This window comes from Mesocricetus auratus, unplaced genomic scaffold (genome assembly GCF_017639785.1).
Source record: "Mesocricetus auratus isolate SY011 unplaced genomic scaffold, BCM_Maur_2.0 Super-Scaffold_100676, whole genome shotgun sequence".
In the NCBI taxonomy this organism is placed as follows: domain Eukaryota; kingdom Metazoa; phylum Chordata; class Mammalia; order Rodentia; family Cricetidae; genus Mesocricetus; species Mesocricetus auratus.
In genome coordinates, this window is record NW_024429266.1 from 183,657,064 (window position 1) to 183,674,761 (window position 17,698).

The 17,698-nt window shown below is 46.6% G+C and overlaps 1 non-coding gene across 1 annotated transcript; it reads right to left on the reverse strand.

Annotated features, from left to right (window-relative positions):
• Positions 1–1,345: 1,345 nt before the first annotated feature.
• Positions 1,346–1,478, reverse strand: LOC121137339. Its single transcript, XR_005874593.1, has one exon. It is a non-coding gene; the product is annotated as a small nucleolar RNA SNORA70 (small nucleolar RNA).
• Positions 1,479–17,698: the final 16,220 nt, after the last annotated feature.

Below are 17,698 nucleotides of genomic sequence, written 5' to 3' on the forward strand. Positions count from 1 at the left end.
AGAGTAAGTGACGCATGCGCAAACCAAAGTAACACGGCAAGGCAACTTTATAAAGTTTTTCAAAAGATGTGCAGTACCTCAACCTAACAGGCAAGCTCACCAGGGTGGGAAGTTCCATGAACTTTTATCCCAGAGCTGGCGGTAACTGTGTCTCCTTCCACTGGTGGGAGTTCCGCCTCAGTCTGATGTGATCAGCTTATTCGTAACCACCCAAGTGGGGAAGGGTGTGACAGTCTGATGCTCTCCAATGGTAATTCTGGAAACTGAGCCTGAGAAAATCTTGTTACTGGATTTGCATGAAGGATAACTAACATCTTACTTAAACACATTATTTTAAGTTCCAGAGCAGTTTTATTAAGAGTTTAAAATAAAACACCCAGAGCAAGAGAGGTGTAAATCTTGGTAACAGCCTAGAGAAGGGACATAGGAAACAGAGAGTCGTTCGGTCTCAGTTACGCTGATGTAGAGGTTGACCACATGGCAGACAGGCAGCCAGCCACATGGCACATGTGTTTCCACAGGGCAGGGAGGGGCCTTTAGCGGAAGAGTAAGGGGCCCAAAGCACCAGAAAAAGCTACTGAGACAGCATCTGAAAGCAGAGACAGGAAAAAGGGAACATTGCCGGAAGGAAGACAGACCCGTCAGAGCCTCGTGGGCACGGAGGAACTGCCTATCGCTCATACTCAGTCATGAGCAGATTGTCCAAAAATGCTTGCCAGGCAAGTTCAAGACAAGCATTTAAAAGTTGATTAACCTGTGTGTTGAGATACTTTTGGATGATTTCTGGGCCTTGTCCTCGTATGAAATATCCACATATTTTGTTAATGTTCAGATGGACTAACTTTGCTACTTGGATAACTAACAGGTTTTTGCTTTTTTTTTTTTTTTTGTAACTAGTGTTATGAGACTTACATTCTAACATCTTATTTTTTTTAGATTGTATATGAGATTTATTACTTAACAGGGGACAGGAGAGCACTGTTGAAGCCCTCAAGAATGTGGGGCCTGCCACTTGTCCAGGGAACTGAGTGGGGATATATTTGGCCCCACAGCCATCAGGAATGAACCGCTTCTCAGCGGCTACATGGTCACATTCATCTGCATTAAATGGTGAAGTCCTGCTTCTTTGAGATGTGGTCATTTGGAGGCCAGGGAACTTGAACGTGTCTCTCTGAAGAGCCTCAATCGTGTCCTTATTCTGCAGTCTGGTGCGGATGGACATGATGACCTGGCCAGTGTGAACCCTGGCCACTGTGCCCTGGGGCTTCCCAAAGGCACCATGAACACTTGTCTGGAGCTTAGACTGGGGACAGCATTGAGATCAGAGACTCAATGACCACCAGAAAATTGTCTCTAAGGCCTCTTAGGGCAGCCCGTATAGACAACAGTCTGCATACACTACCAAGGAGGCTGCCGTTTGCAACCACTGGGCAGCAGACTCCCAGGGGAAAGTGTACACACGTCTCTGTGTTTTACTAAGATAATTGCTTGTGCTTCCTGCTCTTTTCTCTTTAAGACATTAGCTACTTAGAAAATTAGGTCAATGTTTGTTTCTGTATCTGTGTGTGTGTTCAAGTTTTTTAAATGGCTACTTTAGGACTGGGGAGATGGCTCATTGTTGAGAGCACTTCCTGTGGTGAGATTGCTCAGTGGGTAAAGGTGCTTGCCACCAAGTGTGACAATTTGAGATGGATACTGGGGACCCACAAAGTAGAAGGAGAAAACCTGTAAGATGTCCTCTGACCTCCACATGCATTCTGCCGCACATGCGCATGCACTCGTGTGTGTGTGTGTGTGTGTGTGTGTGTGTGTGTGTGTGTGTGTGTGTGACAAACAAATGCAATGTAAAAAGAAATAAGCCTACGTCTCCTCTCAGGAAGATGGAGTCTGGAGTCACTGGACCTCTTTGAGTAAACCTGATTTTCTGCTTCTCAATACAACTTATCTGTTTAATTGTCCTACTGAGCAGGTGCCCTGATCCAGATCGTTAAGGTTACCGAAGCTCAGGCTCTGACGCCAAGACTCTGGTCACATCATGGCTTTCATCAGCAGGTGTCTCATAGTGTTGGCATGCTCAACATCCTGGGGTCTCAACTGCAGTGTGGGCTTCAGCCTCACAGCTTCACCTGATGGCCTCTCAGAGCCTCCTAGTTGGGACTCTAACCCTGACACACATTGCTTGTCCTCAGTGGCTCTCTGGAGCCCTGGTGCAAGCCTCTCCAGTCCCTTCACTCTGGCACGTTCCATGCCAGGCATGGATGTGGATGACACTGCCAAGTTGTGCTGCTGCCAGCTCAAGGTATAGCCTGGTCTCATTGGACCACTGTGCCCACCAGCGTCTGTGTGTAAACCTGGGGAGACATTTCCCTAACGGGTCTCTTGGGGACAGGGAACCCCTTCAGGTGCATTGGACCACTGTGCCCACAAGCATCTGTGTGTAAACCTGGGGAGACATTTCCCTAACGGTTCTTGGGGACAGGGAGCCCCTTCAGCTGCATTGGACCACTGTGCCCACCAGTGTCTGTGTGTAAACCTGGGGAGACATTTCCCTAACGGGTCTCTTGGGGACAGGGAGCCCTTCAGCTGCATTGGACCACTGTGCCCACGAGCGTCTGTGTGTAAACCTGGGGAGACATTTCCCTAACGGGTCTCTTGGGGACAGGGAGCCCCTTCAGCTGCATTGGACCACTGTGCCCACCAGTGTCTGTGTGTAAACCTGGGGAGACATTTCCCTAACGGGTCTTTGGGGACAGGGAGCCCCTTCAGCTGCATTCTTAGTTTAGGCTTTCACTGCTCCAGTGAATTTTCGCAGGGTGGAGCCTTAGATGAGTGACACCTAATCTTCTATGCTCCACGGTACAAGGGTTGTCCCTCTCCCTCCTCCCCTTTACTAGGTAAGGTCAGTAAGCAATAACCATGACACAGTTTGAACGGTACCCTGTTTTGACATTTCCTCTGTCAAACAGATTAGTCCACTACTTTTCAATTCAGCCTCACTCACGTTCTCAAGTCATGGGTAGACTATAGCCAGATTCTTTGCCACAATGCAGTCTAAGTAGACTCCAGCCTCCGTTTCTGAAAAAGCCTTTGCTCACCTCTGGAACCTCAGGAGTGTGGCCTCCCTCCATTGTCTGGATTTCTTTGGGCATTCTGGTCTCCTAAACTCCCACCAGGATGGCACACTGAAATCTGTTTCCAATAGTTAGGGTTTGGCTTGTTAGAGCGCAGACACTTCCATGTTTCAAAGGCGGTCGGGTTTATAACAATGGTGGTACACCCCCCACCCCTCACTCCCCCTGCTCTGAGACAGGGTTTCTCTGTGTAGTCCTGCTTTGTAGACCAAGCTGGTCTCGAACTCACAGGGATTCACCTGCCTCTGTCTCCAGAGTGCTAGGATTAAAGGTGTGTGCCACCATGCCAATTTTTGTTTTGTTTTTCTTGGATCGGTTCACTTCATGATATTTTCTTATTGCTTTGATCAAATGCTTTTCAAAATTAGCTTAAGGAAGGAACAGTTTATTTTGGCTCGTCCCAGAGGGTGCAGTCCGTCTCGGAGGAGAAGCTGGGGGAGCTGAGAGCTGTCGTTCCTCTTGCTTTGTTTGTTTGCCTTTCTGTTCCAGTAACCTAGAGCATGACATGATGTCACCCGCAGTTAGGATTGGTCTTCCTACCCCAGCTAACCCAATCTAGAAACCCATTCGGGATCATACTTAAAGGGCTTGTTCATGGGTGATTTCGCATCCTGTCAAGTTGACGTTTTTAAATATCACACATATGTAACTGTGTTTTCCACAGCAGCCGAGACGTTTTACACCCTCACTATCGGTACACAAGAGCTCCATTTTTCTCTGTGTGTTTGCGAACATGTTAATCTGTGTCACTCAAAACGTCTAGGGGGTGGGGCTGGGGAGACGGTTGAAGTGCTTGCATACAAGGGTGTGGACGTGAGTTTGCATCCCCAGCACCCATGTCAATACCAGGTATAATCCCAGCCTTAGAAGGCGGAGACACGGATCCCTGGAGCAAGCTGGCTAGCAAGACTAGCTCTCTTGCTGAGTTCTGGGTTTGAGTCAGACACCCTGACTACAAGCTACGTGGAAGAATAATTGAGGGTGATTCTAGACATTAACCTCAGGCTGCCACACGCATGTGAACCCCATCCACCACACAAGCAGGTTTACATACACATCACTCACACAAAAGTAAAACAACAAAACAAGCAAAAAACTATAGCTTTCCTACTTAGCATATGTGGAATGTCAGTTTGGGTTTGATTTGCTTTTCTGGGAGACTAATAATGTGCATATTTCTAAGTACTTACTGGCTGTTTACATATATTTCTGAAAAAAGTTTCTTGAATTTTTTTATTTAAATTTGATTATTTGTCCTTTTCATTACTGAGTGACAAGGAGATTTTTCCCCCCTTAATGTATTCTAGGTCCTAAATCCTTATTGGCTATTCAACTTAGAAGTATCTTTTTCTGTGGCTGGAGAAATGGCTTAGGACAAACCTGATAAGCAGCAGACCTCAAGCCCTGGAGCCCATGGGGAGATGCCTGATCTCTGTGCACAGCTGTAACCCCAGCACTCCTGTGGGTGAGAGGGCAGAAGAGACAAGAATTCCCAGGATGCTCACAGCCAGCGGCCCGGAGCACACAGAGTAGCAGAAACAGTGAGAGATCGACTGTGCAAGGCAGAGAGGACTGACTCTCTAAAGTTGTTCTGTGGGGGCTGGAGGGAGGGACTCAGCAGTCAGGGTTTGCCACTCTTGCAGAGGGCCTTGGCTCAGTTCTCAGCACCCACAAGAGATGGCTCCCAACCACTGTCACTCCAGTTCCAAGGGATCTGGCGTCTCTATGGGCACTGCATGTATGTGGGGCACATATAAACAAGTAGGCACACACTGACACACATAAATAAAAATAAAATTTAAAGCTAGGTGGTGGTGGTGCATACCTGTAATGCCAGTACTTGGGAGGCAGAGGCAGGAGGATCTCTCTGAGTTCGAGGTCACCCTGGTCTACAGAGTGAGTTTCAGGACAACCTCCAGAGAAACTCTGCCTCAGAGGGAAAAAATGCAAAAGTTGGGCTGGAGAGATGGCTCAGTGGTTAAGAGCACTGGCTGCTCTTCTAGAGGTCCTGAGTTCAGTTCCCAGCACTCACATGGCAGCTCACAACTGTCTGTGACTCCAGTTCCAGGGAATCTAATACCTTTACACAGACATAGATGCAGGAAAAACATGAATGCATGTTAAATAAAAACAAATGAATTAATAACAACAACAATAACAACACACCCCTAATTAATATTTCCTACCATTCAGTTCTCTCTGTCCCCTTCCTGTCCTCTTTCTCATGTGATGCCTGAAGGTTTTAAATCTTGAATTTCTATTTTTTCTTTTGTTGCTTATGCTTTTGGTGATGCACTTAAGAAACCCTCACCCAATCCAAGGCCACTGAGGTTGTCATCTGTCTCCTTCTAATGGTTTTATGGCTTTAATTCTTGTATTTCACTATTGGATCTATTTTGAGTTAATTTCCTCTTACTTAAATGCTGGGGATTGAACCTGTGGTTTCATACATGTTAGGCAAGTGCTCTACTTCTGTGACACCCTCAAGTGAGGTTTTTAAGAAGTTTTTAAAAATAACATCTTAGGTAGAAGTCTACCTTCATTCCATTGCTCAGTGCCTCAAGTCAGAAAAAACTATTCTTTTCACACAGAGTAGTCTTGGTACCCTCACAGAAATCAGTTGATACGGTTCGACTTCTGGACTCTCGGTTTTATTCCATTAATCTATGTATATCTTTCTGTCGGTCCTACAGTTCTGGTTACCATAGTTTTACAGTAAGTTTTGATATCATGAAGTAGAAACTGGGTGGTAGTGCATGCCTATATAATCCTGGCAGTTAGGAGGCTGAGGCAGGAGGATTACTGTAATCTGAGGTTCGGCCTGGGCTATAGCGAGATCTTTCTCAAAAGAAAAAAGAAACTAGAAAGTATGAGTCATCTGCTTTTGTCCTTCTCTGAAATACTGTTTTCACGTTGTTGTGTTGGTTCGTTTGGGTGTGGGTGTATCGTGGACACCTGTGGAGGCCACAGCACACCGTGCACAGGCTGGTGCTCTCTTTCCACTGCTGTGGGTTCCAGGGACCAAACTCAGGTTGTCAGGCTTGGGGACTAATGCTTTTATCTGCTGAGCCACCTTTTTTGGGCTCTCCAAAAATATTTTTGGCTATTTTGTGCCTTTTGAATTGCCATGTGAATTTTAGGATCAGCTTAATTTCTGCAAAAAGGGGCGACTGGAATTTTCATAGGCATTGTCTTGGATACACAGGTGGAACTTGGCGGTATCACCATTATAACACTATCAGGTCTTTCAATCCATGGACACCCAAATCTTCTGACTTGTTTAGCCCTGACTAATGCCTTTAAATGCTTTGTGATTTTCACTGTATAAGTCTTACAGTTTGCTTTCTTAGTTTCTTGGTAAGGTTTTAATCTTTCTAATGCTATCGTAACTGGAATTTTCTCCCTAGTTTTATTTTGGTTTGATTTTTGGAGATAGAGTTGCTCTGTGTAACAGATCCCTGGCTGTCCTTTGTAGATCAGGTTGTCCTTGAACTCACAGGGATCCCCCTTTTTCTGCCTCCCGAGTACTAGGATTCAAGTCGTGCACCACTGTGTTGTTGGATCCCTGGTTCTATTTCACTCATCCATCCATCCATCCATCCATCCATCCATCCATCCATCCATCCATTCATTCATTCATTCGTTTTAAAGACAGTGTCTTATGTAGTCCAGGATGTCTTCAGATTGATAAGAATAACCTTGAACACCCGATTCTCCCACCTCTATGTTCTACATACTAAGACTATAAATATGACACTGTATCCAGCTAATTTTGTTTTTGCTATCTTTTGCTTATGTTGCTTATTTATTTATTTACTTGGGGTCTCCTGCAGTCTCAGCTAGCCCCAGGCTGGCAGTATGACCTTTAATTCCTCGCCTCTCCCTCCCAAGTGCTGAGATGGCAGGTGAATGCCATGGGGCTTGGCTGCATGTGGCCTTTGAAGAAGCAAATGTTTTCTCTGTAGCGCAGGATGACAGCGAGGGGTGTAGGTGTGTTGCCATGACAGCCTGGGTGCTGTTGCTGGGGTGTGTCATGTAACTTATCTGAAGTCACAGGTGGAGAATTAGATCCTGTGACATGAAGGGGAACGTGGCTGACTAATTGTTCCCACACTGCCATCACTTCTGGTGTTCTGGTGGCTCCTTGGGCGGAAGTGTGAGCTTGTGGTCTGCCTCCCCTGACTCTTCATTCCTGCAGGATTTTGGCTAGCTCCTCTGAAGGGACAAGTACTCCCATAGGGGGCAAGGGTCGTGGTGATTTTTCTTTAATCTTTTTTCTTATTTTTTTTGTTTTGAGATAGGAACTTACATAAGGTAGGCTGACCTCAAACTTAATGTGTAGAGCTGAGGATGGTCCAAGTGCTGACGTAGAGGTGTGTGCCACCATACCTGGCTACTGTCACCTTTTGTGTTACCAGCCTTTGGTTGTACTGACTGGAGGTATGCTCATTCAAGCCCTTGCTGATGTCAACACTGATACCTAACTCTTCTCTTTTACATAAAAGTAAGGTCAGGGTTGGCGCTTTCATGAGCATATTGCCTAGAGAGGAATGTTGAGAATGATAGACACTGGCAAGGGGAGGCCAGAGGAGGCTGAAGAGGGAGTCCTGGGGAGACCCAAGGATCAGTGAGACGGCAAAGATCTGAATGAGTACTGGACCATTTGAGGTAAATGTTTGCCCTACCCTGAGACCATCCCGTGGCTCCATCACTTGTTCGTGGGACTTACTGCTTAAGATCTGTGAATGAGTCTGTCTCTGCTGTACCGGGTAGGGTTAGGTTGGGAAGGATGAGTGGGTGGGTGGACTGGAGGATGGGTGGATGGGTGCTGACGCTTGCCTCGTAGGGCAATGTGAGCAAGTGTCAGGTAATGAGCAGTACAGGGTGCAGTGCTGGCAAATGTGCACTGGAACGTTAGTCACCAGCTCCTGCCTTCTTCACCGGGGCCGAGAGCAGTGTGAGACCTCAGGGTTCCTGAGGTAGAGCACTTGGAATGGAAGGGAATAGTAAACAATGAAGGAGGACAAGGTAGACAGTAGGCAGATGGGACAGACTATCACCTTTCCTAGAGTTCGGAGTAGTAAAGAGGTAACTTCAGGATCAGCTGTGTGGAGATCCCAGGATCAGCAGTGTGGAGACCCCAGGGTCAGCAGTGTGGAGACCCCAGGATCAGCAGTGTGGAGACCCCAGGGTCAGCTGTGTGGAGACCCCAGGATCAGCAGTGTGGAGACCCCAGGATCAGCAGTGTGGAGACCCCAGGATCAGCAGTGTGGAGACCCCAGGATCAGCAGTGTGGAGACCCCAGGATCAGCAGTGTGGAGACCCCAGGGTCAGCTGTGTGGAGACCCCAGGGTCAGCAGTGTGGAGACCCCAGGGTCAGCTGTGTGGAGACCCCAGGGTCAGCTGTGTGGAGACCCCAGGAGACCTCAGGATAGTCAGTGTGAAGACTACCAGGGCTGAGAAACCATAAGCACATCCATGCCAAAGAATGTGAAAGACTGTCAAGGGGCTGGAATAAGAGGTAGGGTGGTATGAGTGTGTACTGATTTTTAAAAATAAATATAATTTATTTAATTTTATTTTTGTGCATTGGGGTGAGGGTGTCAGATCCCCTGGAACTGGAGTTACAGTTATGACCTCCACATAGGTGCTGGGAACTGAACTCAGATCCTCTGGAAGAGTCCCAGTGCTCTTAACTGCTGAGCCATCTCTCCAGCCCAATTATTTTATTTTTATTTTTAAGACAAGGTCTGTAGCACAAATAATAAAAACCCAGAGACAGATGTTAGGGGGAAAGCTGAAGATCAGAGAAGCAATGAAGCCACTGGAGAGTTCTCACCTCTACCACTGCTAAGACGGAAAGGGTTGATCCCGTCCTCATGGAGACTGCCCTGCCCTCCTGCCCCACCTGCCTTCTCTTCCTCTCTAGTGCCACCACTGCCATAACTTCTATGGTTAACTGTGTGGTTGCCGGGATTAAAGGCGTGCGCCACCACTGCCTGGCCTCTATGGCTGCCTAATGTGGTTAACTTGGCTTCTCTGATCTTCAGGAAAGCTTTATTTGTTAGATCATAAGCAAAGTATCACCACAAAGGTCTCCGTGCCGTCTGGTGCCGCAGGTCTTACTGCGTCCTTCCAGCTGGCCTTCCAGTGCTTCTCTTCCTGCCTCCACCTCCAACGCACTGGTTCACGCCACCATGCCCAGGTGACTGTGTGCTTTGACGTTAGAACGTACAGAAAATGGTCTGTGGATAATTACTGACATTGTAAGCCAATATTGGCTTATTAATCAATTAAAGGGTCCAGTGTTCCTTATACCTATTAAGTTCAAATTACATATCTTGCTATTCTACCTATGTGTGTGCTGGGGATTCAGGTTGCTTAGTTACCTACCCACTGAGCCTCCTCTCCAGACCCGTCGTTCTTTTTCTTTCTTTTTTTGAGACAGGGTCTCACTAGGTAGCCCTGAGTGGCGCCATAACTTGCCACTACTCTTAGCTCCCATTTATCCTTTTTAAAAATTGTATTTATTTATTTTATGCACTGTCTGCATGAACAACTTCATGCTAGAAGGGGGCACTAGATCTCATTATAGATGGTTGTGAGCCACCATGTGGTTGCTGGGAATTGAACTCAGGACCTCTGGAAGAGAAGTCAGTGCTCTTAACCTCTGAGCCATCTCTCCAGCCCCCATTTATCCTTTTTAAGATTAAAATTTTATTAACTCAACTTGAACAATCTAAACTCCATTATAAAATATAGTCCATTGGATTCTCTTAAATATTTTAAATTGCTTATCTAAATTTAACATCAAATATATTTGGTTTTGTTTTTAAGCATTTAGATGCATGACAGGGCAGATACCTTTTTAGACAGAGTCTTGCAATATAGCCAAAGTTAGCCTCAACTTACTTATAGCCTAGGATGTCCTTGAACTCTTGACCTTCCTGTCTCAGCCCCCTCAGTGCTGGGATTATAAATGCATATTACCTCTAGTCTAGGAATCTAACTCTAATGAGAAAAAGCCCTAACTACTTAAATGCTTCTTGTAAGTCTAACAAGTGTTTACATTTAGCAATCATAATTCCTTGAAATATTATAATTGTTTACAGTCAGCATGTAAACATCTCCAACTTAGGATCAAAGTCTTAGTTAGAGTTTCCTTTCTTTCTTTCTTTCTTTCTTTCTTTCTTTCTTTCTTTCTTTCCTTCCTTCCTTCCTTTCTTTTTTGTTTTGTTTTTTCAAGACAGGGTTTCTCTGTGGCTTTGGAGGCTGTCCTGGAACTCGCTCTGTAGACCAGGCTGGCCTTGAACTCACAGAGATCCGCCTGCCTCTGCCTCCCGAGTGCTGGGATTAAAGGCATGCGCCACCAACGCCCGGCTCCTTCCTTTCTTTTTAGTTGTGAGAAATGGGATAGAAGGGAGGAACAAAGTCTATAGTTTATCATGTAGGTCCTCTTGGCAAGGAAGGAAGGAAGAATGGAAGGAAGAAAGAAAGGAAGAAAGAAAGAAAGAATGTGAATGGAAGCAGAGACCATGTCCCCATTGCCTGGGCTTTGGGTGCCCCCTTGTGGCAGAATTCTGATTCCAGGTTTTCACAGTGCCTTGAGCCCTCTCTGAAATCCTACTCTGCCTTCAAGGTCACTGCTGTTAAAACAAAAGGGCAAGGGACTTGGGGGACCTAATTCAATGGAAGAGAGTGTTTTTAGTCTGAGTGTGGCTCTGGTTCAATCTCTAGAACCAAACTGGCAGAGATGCTGGGTCCCCAGAGTTGTCTCAGGGCTTAGCGTTGTCTGCAGAACAGACTGGTCAAAGTCTGAGAGGAAGGGAAGGCCACTCATTGGGGCAGTGATTGGTCTCAAAGACACTGTCTGTGACTGTCTGTAATACATGCAAAAGGGCTCACCGGGGCCTTATTTGATCTTATTTCTGTTTTTTTTTCTCACCTAGACTCTAGGCTGGTGGTTCTTAGGGTAGTTTTCTCTGGGAAGTGGGTTTCAGTCGTCCCTTTGAGCAGCTCAAGACAGATGTTGGGGTTTTATGTAGAAAATGACATAATTTGAATACTGCAACTAGGATTTGGGGGAGCTAGTGATTTCTGGTAGACCGGAACCCATACAGTTTACATCTCTCCATTCTAGGTCTCTGCAGTAGAGATAACAGTTTGAATATAGGCTCCTCAGAAAGCAGAGGTAGGTTAGCAGGAAAAAAACAAGCAAACAGATGAAATCACAAGCCAACTAACCAAGCAACCCCCCCCCCACATACAAGGGTATATATATGTAGTCTCAGGGTCTGATGCTCTCAGACAGATGGGCTACCCCCTGAGGAGCTGGACAAGACATCTTTCAGCACTGGTTCCCTCGAGAGGGAGCAAGGACACAGGGTGAATTTTGTCTCATCAGATAAGTGGTATTCACTGCAGAGACGTGTAAAGAGGACCTGTATTTGGAAAGAGATGTTCCTTTTATGAAAATGCCTGAGGAAATCAGACAGGTGCTATTTGCAGTCTTAAGCCAGAGATTGCCTCCGTGTTGTTGGTTTGAGGGATCTGACTGAGACGAAAGGCAGGCCACACACTGACAGGATTTCCAGAACCAATGCCTTTTTTTTTTTTTTTTTTTTTTTGAGACAGGGTTTCTCTGTGTTGTTTTGGAAGCTGTCCTGGAACTCGCTCTGTAGACCAGGCTGGCCTCGAACTCACAGAGATCCGCCTGCCTCTGCCTCCCGAGTGCTGGGATTAAAGGTGTGTGCCACCAACGCCTGGCCCAATGCCTCTTAAACTCCATTTTGGATAGATCTCAGGTGGTTTGAAATGTCTGTGGCGGTTTAAACAGCCAAAGCAATGCATCTGAGACACTCTCACCACTCAGGCTGACTTACGTCTGGAAGAAAACAAGCCACAGTTGTCCTGTGTCCCTTCAACACACTTTTAAAGGGATTTATTTCCTTTTGGTGGGGTACTATTCAAGAACTCAGCGCCGTGCCGTTGTATTTGAAGGTGACCTCCCACAGGTGGTGGCCATGAGTCATGACTTGGTGGATGAGTCCGGCTTACTAGGTTCGCCAGCTATTGTTTTAGGCCGTGTAAGTGGCACGCGGGCCGGGCAATGCATGCGGATGGTGCTGGGGCAAAGGTAGGGATGATATCAGATTTTACACCGGAAATCCCAGCACTGGGGAGGCCGAGGCAGGAAGATTCCTGCAAGTTTGAGATCAGCCTAGGTTATATATGGAGTTCCAGGACGCAGAATGCGACCACATCTCAAAAACAAAAACAGGATGGGGAGGGGAGGCAGGGGAAGGAAGCCTGTCCGGCAGGAGGTGCACATCTTTTCCTGGCCTGCCAGTCCTGAGATGTGAGAAAATGCACCGGAATAAAGAAAACAAGAAGTGTTTGGACAGGTAGGTGAGTCCTGGTCCTTCAGGGATTTTTTAAAAAACAACTGTAGCCTTGTTAAGAATAAAATCTGGGGCCGGGCGTTGGTGGTGCTCGTCTTTAGTCCCAGCACTTGGGAGGCAGAGGCAGGTGGGTCTCTGTGAGTTCGAGGCCAGCCTGGTCTACAGAGTGAGTACCAGGACAGCAGGACAGCCTCCAAAACAATACAGAGAAACCCTGTCTTGAAAAATCAAAAAAAAAAAAAAAAAAAAAAAGAAACCTGGGTCCCTCTCTCCAGGCTGCCTCTAGCTAGAGCTCAGTGCTGGAAGGGCATCGTGGGGCATATGCACCGTCCTCCCGCTGGGTTATTTATTTATTTATTTTTAATGTTAATTTTATGTGCACATTTGTCTGTGTGAGGTGTCAGATCTTTGAGTTACAGACAGTTGTAAGCTGTCATGTGGGTGCTGGGAATTGAACCCGAGTCCTCTGGAAGGGCAGCCAGTGCTCTTACCCACTGAGCCATCTCTCCAGCCCGCCCCTGAGCTTTTTGAGAGGGGTACAGTAGAGATGTGGGCAGACCACATTGACCACTTGTGGGTCTGTGTTAATCACCATCTACAGCAAACAGAAGCCTCTCAGATGAGAGCTGGGGGATGAATTGGCCTGTGGGTGTAGTTGGATTTTCTTTTGGGCCACCAACTCATAAATAACAACACAGAGACTTATTATTAACTATGAAAGCTTGTTCTTAGCTTAGGTTTTATATCCCAACTAGCTCTTATAACTAAAATTAACCTGTTTCTGTTACTCTATGTTCTGCCATGTGGCTCGGTTACTTCTGTGAACTGTACGTCTGACTTCAGTGTCTTGCTGGTGTCTCTTGTGCAACTAGATTAAACCAAATTGTTCTCTTTGCCCTGAAGCCCTGCCTATTCTCTCCTGCCTAGCTACTGGCCATTAAGTTCTTTATTAATCACAGTGACACATCTTCATACAGTGTAACAAGTATTCCACAGCATATGGGTATATGACAAGTCATTAGGAGTCAGTTTAGTAGTATGTCCATTTAGCAGAGTAATAGTAGGAGACTTTCTCTGAGAGCCCATGACCTGTCTAGCCATAAATTCTTAGCGCAACAAATGATACCAGGTATGGATTTATCTTATGCAGCAGGGCTTAAATCCAATTAAAAAGGGGAGTGGTTACTTCCACATTCATGCCACTATTACTTGGGCCTGTCTTGGCAGGCCCATCATTAATGCAGCTTGCAGGCTTCCCAGCTGGGCAGGACTAACGAGTCCACTTCTCTTCTGGTAGCATGCATAGCTCCTTCCAACACCAGGAAAGCTACCGGTAGGGATGAAGCTTCCAGGTCAGTACAGCTTAATGGCTTCATGTTCTGTGACTTGTGTACGTAGTATCTTCAGCAATAGGGTCTTTTTTTTTTTTTTTTTTTTTTTTTTTTTTGGTTTTTTGAGACAGGGTTTCTCTGTGGCTTTGGAGACTGTCCTGGAACTCACTCTGTAGACCAGGCTGGCCTTGAACTCACAGAGATCCGCCTGCCTCTGCCTCCCGAGTGCTGGGATTAAAGGCGTGTGCCACCAACGCCCGGCGCAATAGGGTCTTAGCGTCAAGCTCTGGGGGTAATGGCTGGAGGTCTATAGGCTCTCTCTGTACAGTGACTCCTCTCTCATTCTTATTTTTGCCTTATTCCTTTAAACCTTTCCAAATATATTCAATGGTTTTTGGATATGGTCTCTAGTCCAGGCTGGCCTCAGGCTTCCTATGAAGCTGAGGATGACTGATCTTTCTGTCTCTACCTCCCGGGTTCTGGGATCACAGGTGTGCACCGCCACACTGGTATATGTGGTGCTGGTGCTGGGGACCATATCCAGGGCCTCACTCACATGTGTCAGACAGGCACTCCACCAACTGAACCACATCCCACCCCTTGCAAACAGCCTTTACTATTCTCTTAAATGACATGTAGCTAAATTTCTATTAAATGACGTTAATAGATTTACCCTTTTTTTGTAAAACATGAAGTCTTATGGAAATGCAGTATAAAAATACAAGTATTCAGGGTGGAGAGATGGCTCAGAGGTTAAGAGCACTGGCTGCTCTTCCAGAGGTCCTGAGTTCAATTCCCAGCAATCACATGGTGGCTCAGAGTCATCTATAGTGAGATCGGATGCCCTCTTCTGGCATACAGGTGTACATGCAGATAGAGCACTCATATGCATAAAATAAATACATTTAAAAAACATAAGTATTTATGAATTAAAGAACCCTGGTTTTTCTTTATATTACAATCATTTTTAAAGATTTACTTAATGTTGCCAGGTATGGTAGCACACATTTTTTTTATTGAGCTATACATTTTCCTCCCACTCCCATTTCCTCTTCCCCTCTCCTGGCAGCACACACTTCTAATCCCAGCATTTGGGAGGCAGAGGCAGCAGATCTCTGTGAATCTGAGGACTGCCTGGTCTACAGAGTGAGTTCCAGGACAGTTAGAGCTACATAGAGAGACCCTGCCTCAAAAAGTTATTTAATATTTCTGTGTATTTTGCCTACATAGACAGATGTGCTTCGTGTGTCTGAGGAGGGCAGAAGGCAGCATTTGATCCCCTGGAGCTGGGGTGCCCCTGAGTCACCATGTAGGTACCAAGAATTGAGTCTGGGTTCTCTGTAAGAGTAACAAGGGCTTTCAACTACAGAGGCAACTCTCCAGCTCTCTAGAATGTATTCATAATGGGGACTGCCCGATAAAGATGGCTAGCTAAATTAAGGACAGTATCAACAATAATCACATTCTGGAGTGATGTTCTTTTTGCCTCTGAACGTCCAGGTGTGTGCTTTCGTTGCTGTTACAAGAAAGAATCACATTGATTCAAACCATGAGAGGTGAGCAGGCACCAAGGTGTAAGATTGCTGAAGGCACCTGTAGCCAAGGAAACTAATGAAAATGACCTCCCATTCTCTAGGATGCTGAGCGTGGGTGTCAATGGTCTTGTGGTGAGAATCACCTAGAAGCAGGTATCTGGGCATATCTGTGAGGGCTATCTAGATGGTTTAGGTGAAGTATGTCTTAGGGTTTAATTGTTATGAAGAGACTCCATGACCATGCAACACTTGCAAAGGAAAATTTTACTGGGGCTGACTTACCGTTTCAGATGGTCGGTTCGTTATCTGAGGGGCATGGGGGCGTGCACGCAGACATGGTGCCGGAGGAGGAGCTGAGGGATCTACATCTTGACCCGCAGGCAGCAGCAGGAGACTGCCACACTAGACCCCAAAGCCCACCTCCACAGTGACACACTTCCTCCAAGAAGGCCACACCCACTGAGAGTCCCACCCGCTATGAGCCAAGCATTCAAACCTGTGAGTCTACAGGGCCATACCTATTCAAGCCAATCCAGGGTGGAAAGCTCACCTTAAATGGGAACAGTATCATTATGGGCTGGGGTCCCTTAGTGCAATAGAGACAGTGAGGGGCTGGGAAGATGGCTCCGTGGTTAGAGTGCATGCTGCTCTTACAGCAGACCTGGGTTTTCCCACGCCAAGCAGCTTACACCCATAGTAACTTGAACTCAGTGGGCTCTCATGTCTTCTGGCCTCCTTGGGCACCCACATATATGCATGTACCCACAAAGCAACACACACACATATGATTCAATTTATCTTTAAAAACAAAATTTTTAGAAAGAAAATGGGCTGAGCACAAGCACCCGTCCTCTCTGCTCTTTGGCTGTGGATGTAGTGAGACCACACCTCCTGCTGCTGTCACCCAGAAGTCTGCAGCTCAGTGGGCTGTGCCTGGAGCTGTGAGCCTGCCATGATGTCTCTAGCGCCGTGGACTGTGTGGGCTGGAGCTGTGAGTCTGCCGCCAAGGAGTCTCCAGCCTGGTGGACGGTGCCTGAGCTGTGAGTCTGCCACCAGAGTCTCCAGCCTGGTGGACGGTGCCTGAGCTGTGAGTCTGCCACCAGAGTCTCCAGCCTGGTGGACGGTGCCTGAGCTGTGAGTCTGCCATCAGAGTCTCCAGCCTGATGGACGGTGCCTGAGCTGTGATCCCATAGTTTTTCTACTTTTAGCCTCTTCCTAAGACAGTGGCTGCCTCAATGTTTATAATCATTTTTCAGTGGTTTTTGAACTAGGTTGTAGTTGGTCACTTTTTAAAGCTCTTTACTCTTTTGGTCTTTGCTGGGGAGGGGCACCACCCAGCTCCCAAATAAACCACACAGAGACTTATCTTATTACTTACGAATGCCCGGCCTTAGCCTGGCTTGTTGTTCTCTGGAAGAGCAGTCAGTGCACTTAACCTCTGAGCCATCTCTCCAGCCCTGGGATCTTTTTCTTTTTTTAGTCTTCAAAACTATCACTGTTAAGTAAAATTTAGGAAACAGGTTGAGGATAGTTAAAATAGATTATCTAACTCAAACTTATTTTTGAAAAATAAAAACCTCATCATTTTCATTACATAAGGTAAAAAAATAAATGGAGGGGGGCGAGAGGGGAGGGCGGGGCACATAACCTGGGGGTCAGGGCCCCTTGTTTGGATGACTTGGCTAAGGCAGCCCCATGGTCTCAGTTCCGCAGCAAAGCGATGTTGTGGGCCAGGGAAGAGGCGGAATGGGCGTCTGCTCAGCACACCTGGCCCTTAAAGAGCTCCCTGCTGGGTGGGGAGAGGGGATGTTTATTCGTTCTTCCTGGGTCATACACTCAATGAGGAAGCCATGTTTGCCCCGACGATAGACTATCTGAGTGGAGTATGAGCAGAGCAGGGCACAGCTGGGCCTTCGCCGGGAGCTGCCAAACCAGAGGTGGAAAACAGCATTCTGTGTGCGTGCGATGTTGAGCAGCTGGAGTGAGAGCCAGAGACATAGAAGAGGCTGGCAAGGCCCAGACGACTCGTGATGTGAGGAAGGATGAACCACAAAGCTTGTGTTTGTTAGAAGCGTCGGGTTTAGAATGGGCAGGCTGGCTCACTCCTGCAATCCCAGCACTTGGAAGAAGCAGGGCCTAGATAAGGCCAGGCTCGGCAGACCATCCAGGTCCTTGTCATACTTTCTTCCTTTTCTTTTCTTTTTTTTTTTAAAGATTTATTTATTAATACAACATCCTTCCTCCATGTATGTCTGCACATACCAGAAGATGGCACCAGATCTCATTACAGATGGTTGTGA